Source organism: Nyctibius grandis, chromosome 5, assembly GCF_013368605.1.
Source record: "Nyctibius grandis isolate bNycGra1 chromosome 5, bNycGra1.pri, whole genome shotgun sequence".
NCBI classification, from domain to species: Eukaryota; Metazoa; Chordata; class Aves; order Nyctibiiformes; family Nyctibiidae; genus Nyctibius; species Nyctibius grandis.
This window is the reverse complement of record NC_090662.1, coordinates 76,057,947-76,064,649: the sequence shown is the minus strand read 5'-3', so window position 1 is coordinate 76,064,649 and position 6,703 is coordinate 76,057,947.

The following is a 6,703-nucleotide window of genomic DNA, read 5'->3' as shown; positions in this document are numbered from 1 at the left end:
CTGTGCACATTGTAAGTATATTTAATGTTCACTTTACCCTGAAATAGTCCAGGCAACCAAAACGGAATTTAAAACCTATTCCTTTTCCTCATCTACACCCTTGTTGTGATCAGAGATCCTTCACAACCAGCAGCAATAAAATGGAGACTGTAAAGGTGGAGAGTGGCTTATTCTTGATGTTATAATAGACTTTCGAATTTTAGATTTTCCCAGAGCTAAAAGAACAAAGGCATTGATTGAAGAATCTGAATCCTTTCACTTACATCAGCATAAATCAGGAATAATTAATGGATAGGATTACTGAACTTACTTCTGTATAAAAAATATGAGAAATCAAACCCGGCACCTTCACTTTCCTCCTTCTCTATCTCTCTCTTTTTTATAGTGAAGCGCTAGGTGGAAGCCATTGTCACACCTTTTTAGTACATTTAGAAATGTAAATTATGTTCTTTAGCTCTTTAGCAGCAACAAAGAAGAGCGGTATTCTGGGCCCACTTCTGCCGAGACTCCACTCAGTATTCGTATCAACAGGAAGGATGGATTAAAGCAAGCTATTTTGATTCAGGGAAAATGTCCTCCACAGGAAGTTTAACTTAATACTCCGAAAAAAAAAAAAAAAGAGATTTCTATGACCCCTATGATTTCTATGTCTAATTAATGTAAACATTTAGCTCTTGGACAATAGACTGTCTTTTCATTGCATTTGTAAAGCATTCACGTCATTATGACTCTTACACTTTACTGTGACTTATAGATACCACAATTTAAAATGAAATAATGAGGAAATTGTCCTACAAAATGCAGCTGCTACTGTAGCAGTGATATTGCAGCAATCCCAAGAGAAATAGGTGTTCGTAGGTATTAAGAGTCACCATGACAGCAAAATCCCTCAGGCTTTGTGCAAAAGGAAAACCCAAAGGGTATGAAAATGGTCCTCACACAGTTCTAATATAACAGTGAGTAAACAAGCCATCTAGTAGGGTACAGAGGTCCCTGCACAACAAAAGGCCTATAGTGGGTGTGCTCTCCTACTGAATAGAAAGTTAATGGTAACAGTCATCTTGGAGAAAATGGACTGCACAATGCTATTCTCTTGGTTTCAGGCGAATCCCGGGACTCATGAAGAAACACCTGGAAGATGAGTGACCCAAGCAGGGCAACAGCCCATTATGGAGTGTAATTGAGCAGTCAGTTTCAAGGGTATTTTGGCAGACAAATATCATCCTGCTGTGATGCAGACACTACTGATCATCAGGCCAGCTTGCAGTACCAGAATTGTCTGTATCTCTGGCTTCAGAGAGACTCCTTTGCAGCTGAACCCTCCTGGAGACTATGAAAAGCTCCCATTCATCACCAGAATGATGTACTGCTAAAAGTGATTTCTGTTATGCACCACATTTCGGAGGTTGCACAGAATACCCTGGGTGGGTGAGCATCTTGTAGAATGTGTGCAGAGCCTTTATCACATTTCAGAGAGGAGTCCCACCCTAGTGGGAGCTGAATGAAGGAGTTAGTTAGACTCATCATCAGTTTTAGGGAATATTCAGACAGGTTTTTGCAGATATTTGGAAAATATTTTGGCTGTTTGTTTGCAAGAAACAGAGAAGATAAGAAGCAAAGGGTTTATGTTTAAGCGCAAGGGTTCAATGTGGACTAAGAACAGCAAGAGTAGTTATCCTAATACCACTTAACATAAAAGGTCAGATCCTTATATCCTTGGAACTATAATTGGTACTGTTTTGATTCAGTTGCTGTTCATTCTCCATCTCTGTGATCTCTGTTGTGGTACGTGTGGCTGCTTAGGCTGCTCCAAGTTAAAATATCTGTCTTTTCATAATTGTGCACTTGTGTATTTGTCTGCTCTACCTCAGAGGTAAAGTTTGGGATCAATTATACCAAGCTTCTCTTGATGGTAGTGCTTAGTCCCAATGAAGTCGTAAACCTCATTTGATGTATGGGCTTGTGTGCTGGAGCTGCATTTTCTTCACAATTAATACATCTGAGTAGCATTTTGTAGCAACCAGCACCATATTACTTCTCATGGCATATGCTGACGGGTTTTTCAAGGCATTCATAAAGTTGAGGGAAAAGTAACAAAGCCACCTGAGACTGCAATTCAGTTTGATTATCCTTCTATTCACAGAAGGCAGATGGATGGAGTTTTACTGTAGCTAGCTAGCTGCCATGTATTTCCTGTCTTCCCTTCCTTGCTGACCTGCTGATCTTTTTTTAATTCTTTCACCCTCCACAGTGACTTCCATCTTCAAAATCTTTCCTGATAAGGGCTCTTTTAGATAACTGTTGGATTTTTTTCAGAGGTGACAGAAATAAACAGAAATGACGTGGCAGGAAGATCTAGCCCTCGGATACCATCACTGCTTTCACATTCCTCTGCAGAAACAAGTAGATCCATCAGATACAGGTAGCACCTTCTTCTCTGTGCTGTAAGAGAACAGCCTTCAAAATGTTGAGAAGAATCCTTTGACTCCTGCTCTGCTTGAGTCACCCACACACTGGTAATGGAGCAGACTCAGAGAGAAAAGAAACACTGAGTGATCAAATTACTCAATTGAAAAGCCCAAATCATGCATCATATTTTGTTTCTGTATGAGATAGTGCCATTTTTAGCCACATTTGCCAAGAAAATGAGGTGGCTGCTTTCTTGTCTGTCTCTGCACATTGGTCTGCCTGTCTTCCAGTTGGTGTCCTCTTCCACCGTTAGTTCTTCAACTTATTAACAGATATTAGCTGAAGTAGGCAGAGGAACAGTGTTCTCAAAAGTATTTGCTTTTGTGTGCTACAGTTGACAGAGGAGTGAGACCCTATTAGTGTTACAAGTGAGGGAAAGGCAGGAGAATGTGGTTATGGTCAGTTCTGCTGGCCTGCTGAGCAGCACGAGAGCGCTGGCTGCCTAGGGAGCACATTCATGTTTCTGCATCGCTGTAAGGATGTGCTGCCCGTTGCCCAGGAGCTAGACCAAACAAAAGCCTGTAGGGGATGTGGGACATAGAAAGAGTTGGGCATTTTACAGTGGAGATGATAACTGATTTGGGGTGTAAGGCTAGAAGGGGCATCACAGTATGGGGAAGCACTGGGAAATTGTGTCATTGGGTTGAGAAGTTGCAGGAACCAGCACTGTAGCAACAGTGAGTATTTACAGGCTGTAGGGCACAGATCTGTAGGAAATCAAGCTATGAGAACACAGAGGCTCAGTGAACAAGCTCTTATACTTCTTCTGTCTTTGAAACCTCATTATGAAAATGTTGTCTGTAAAAGTTAATGATAATGCATGCTCCTAGGCCCTGCTACCTTTCTGGAATTCAATGCATTTTGCAAAAATTGCACTTCACCACCCCTCCTAGGAGGCTGCCTCAGTGTAATTGCAATAAGTCAAACGCACAGTCACTGCTGGAGCCCAGACCACACCACGGAGATCTTAACAGTCATGCCATGCTCTTCCTCATGCTGGATCCTGAAGTTAGATCTTTTATTCAGGTCAATAAAGGTATCATCTGCAACCATCTTGAAACACCACAATCCCAATTCACGTAACAGAGGTGCAGCCAGTTGTGAGGTGCTGCCTCTACACTGGTTTCAGATCCTTCACTAATGTTCCAATGACATCTAGTGCCACTACAGGTTACCTGTATCCAATTTTGAATTCATTGCTAATGGCTCTTCTTTACCCTCCACTATAAAAGAGTAATAAGTCCACCAAATATATCTCATAGAACAATGTGCAACAGTGATAGGGTCCTTGTTTATACCTAGAACATTGTATCTCGACCTGGGATTTCAGGGTTACACCTCAACCCAAATAAAAAAAAAAAAAGCACCCCGTGTTATATAAGGGTAGAGTTGAGCCATGAGAGTGCAGCAGTATGTCTGTACTACAGTGAAAAAATGAATGAGTTTAACAATTGCTTCACTGAATCAATGCAGCTAAGAAGCTCTCAGAACAAAGTGTAAGAAATCTAAAGCAGAGATTTTGCAGCTTGCTCCCTCCTGCCCTTCTTTTGCATCGTTTCTATTTCACAATGCATGATGTGCCTATAACACGCTGCGACTCGTGTAACGTCTGTGTGAATAAGCAGGGATCATCTGGGACAAGGTGCTAACCAGGAGTATAAATTATTTGTAATGCTGGCTTTTATCTATGAAACAAACCTTTACTACCTATTTATTAGAAAAAAAGTTAATGTTTGTCAGACTAGATGGAGTAAAGCCATTTGAATTTTTCAGTCTGCAGAGAGACTTGACAGAGAAATTGAGAGACTGGTCACATTATTTCCAGATTTGTTTCTTTTAAAAGCAGAATTGTCATAATAAAATTATTGGTAGGCCAAACAAATTGAAGAATTACAGTAATTTGTGATAGGGAAAATCTAGGAAGATTAAAGCTCTTAGAAAGAAATCTTTCCTAACCATCAGCTCTGTAAGCTCATGCTCCAAGGATATTACTTGCATGCTGTGAGAACCAAACACTTGTTTAACAGGAGTATTGAATAGACAAAGCACTGAGAATTATTTCCAACGAAACATCCAGTCTTGTCTTTTACTTGATTAGAACTTCTTTGTGTCAGCACCAGTATCCACATGGCACTGCACTGTATGGGATGGACATAATGCAGATCATACACAGGGAACTAGATTGCACAGTAAATTTAAAAAAAAAAAAAGGTGTTACAGTCACTCTTTATCATTTAAGCACATTAAAACTGCTAGTTCTTCACATGCAAAAGGTTGACCATTGACTGAACTGTTGCTTCTGTTAGGAAGAAACAAGCGATAATAATCAAGAGTTTCTTTAGTAGGATCCTGTGTGGTTTTGTGGGAGTTAGATGGGTTCCTGCTTCCTGGGGCATGGCTGGACTCGCATGGGAGGGGACATTTTCTGCTCTCACCATTCCACGCCTATTTTCAAACAACGTTTCGCTTCCTCTCATGATCCTTCTGTCAGAAATTAATCTTTGGTTTTGCTGCTTGCCCAGGTCTGTCACCTCCACAAATAGTGACCCCCCCTGATTACTCGTGGTCTACAGTGCAAGGATTTATCAGCCGGCAGGTGTGTTATGTGCCATCCTATTTGTTATGTGAGACAGCAAAAGCCAATTTGTCAGCCTGGGAACTGGTCGTCTTTGACCCTCTATCATTCCCAGTGCTCTTAGCTTTCAAATGACAAGTCTGTCAGCAAAATGACTATGTAGACACTGTATTGTTTATATGTGTTCCAAAAGACCTTTATCCATAACCTATGATGCCCCTGCCTTCAACAGTACTTCTGTCATTCTTTTGAAGCTTGGGAAGGGAAAGGAGGCAAAAGATCTACAGTCCTACAATTCCCCCTCCCCTAAATATCCTTCACATGCTCATGTACTGTCTCTTTCCCTCCTAGCCCACTTTGCAAATTACTTTATATTAAGAGAACAATCGCCTCTCTATCCTCAGAGTTTTGTTCAGAGCATTTAAGATTTTCAGCCTCTGAAGAGAGAGCGAGCTTTTCACAGCTACAGTGGGACAACTGCAGGAATGGGAGTATTTGTGCAACACTGCAATGGGAAAACAAGCCAACAGCAGTGAAAGAGCTGAGAAATTATGTTAAGGAAAGTTGAAGACCTTTCACAAGGCAGCTCATGAAAAAACCTCTGCCAGCACCTTTCCTTCAGGATTGCATGCTTTACTCAATGAGGAGGCTGTATCTCCTCTCCTTCTTGCTCTGTCCTCCCCATATGATGTGGTAGAAGCAGTCCTGCAGATTGTGTGGCAAAAGGCAAGTAAGTCAGCTTGGCACCATCTTTCACAAAGTCTACAGTTTTTTGAAACCTAGAGGATCTGGGATGGATCCAAACACGGAAAAGGAAGGCTGTCAAAGAAGTGCAGCAACGTGTGGTGCTGAATGCAAGGATATTTTTAGCCTGGCTGCCAAAGGTTCACATTATCACTCCGTTGGTGTATCAGTCTCCAGTAATTTTTAAACCTGCTGGGTAATTTTACTCCAAATAGTGAGCATAATATAAAGTAACATATCATACAATGTCTTATAAGGGAGTATCACACATCTCAGTATGATATAGTACCGTGCATCACATTGCAAAGCACAGCGATCTAAACTGCAGCAGCTCATAGTGCAACATAATGCAGTTCCCAAATGAAAGTAGTCCTGCATTGTCTTAAGGCCTTCTAGAGGACACAGTCATTGGGAAGGATGGAGATGGGGAGGGACAAGAAGTGTTTGTCGTACTTGAAACCTGAACTGCTGAGAATCAGGAAACAAAGTTAGTAAATTCTCTAATGCAGCCTTGCTTCTGCCCTTTTCAGCAGATAAGCTGATACACCACTAATCTACGCACTTGCACCATACCAATATGCCTTGTCCAGAGAATAGGGAATAATTATTGCGAGCACTGTAACAAGTTCTATCAAGCAAACCTTGTTTTGGGCATGAGGCACAGAGTTGAGCTGCCTGCACTTATTCTAGTCTTGAACACCTCAGTTTCCCCACTGACACCCCCTGCTTCTTGCCAATGCTTACAACCATTTCTACCCAGCGCATTCCCTTTGCCACTGTCCTTTCACTCACCTTTCATTAACATCCTCCTTTTATGTTCCCTTGGGTAATACACCTAAGACCTTTTAAAGGAGGGTAATGAACCAATGCAAAAATAGCAGATATTCTGTTGATGGTGTATTGACTTGAAACACA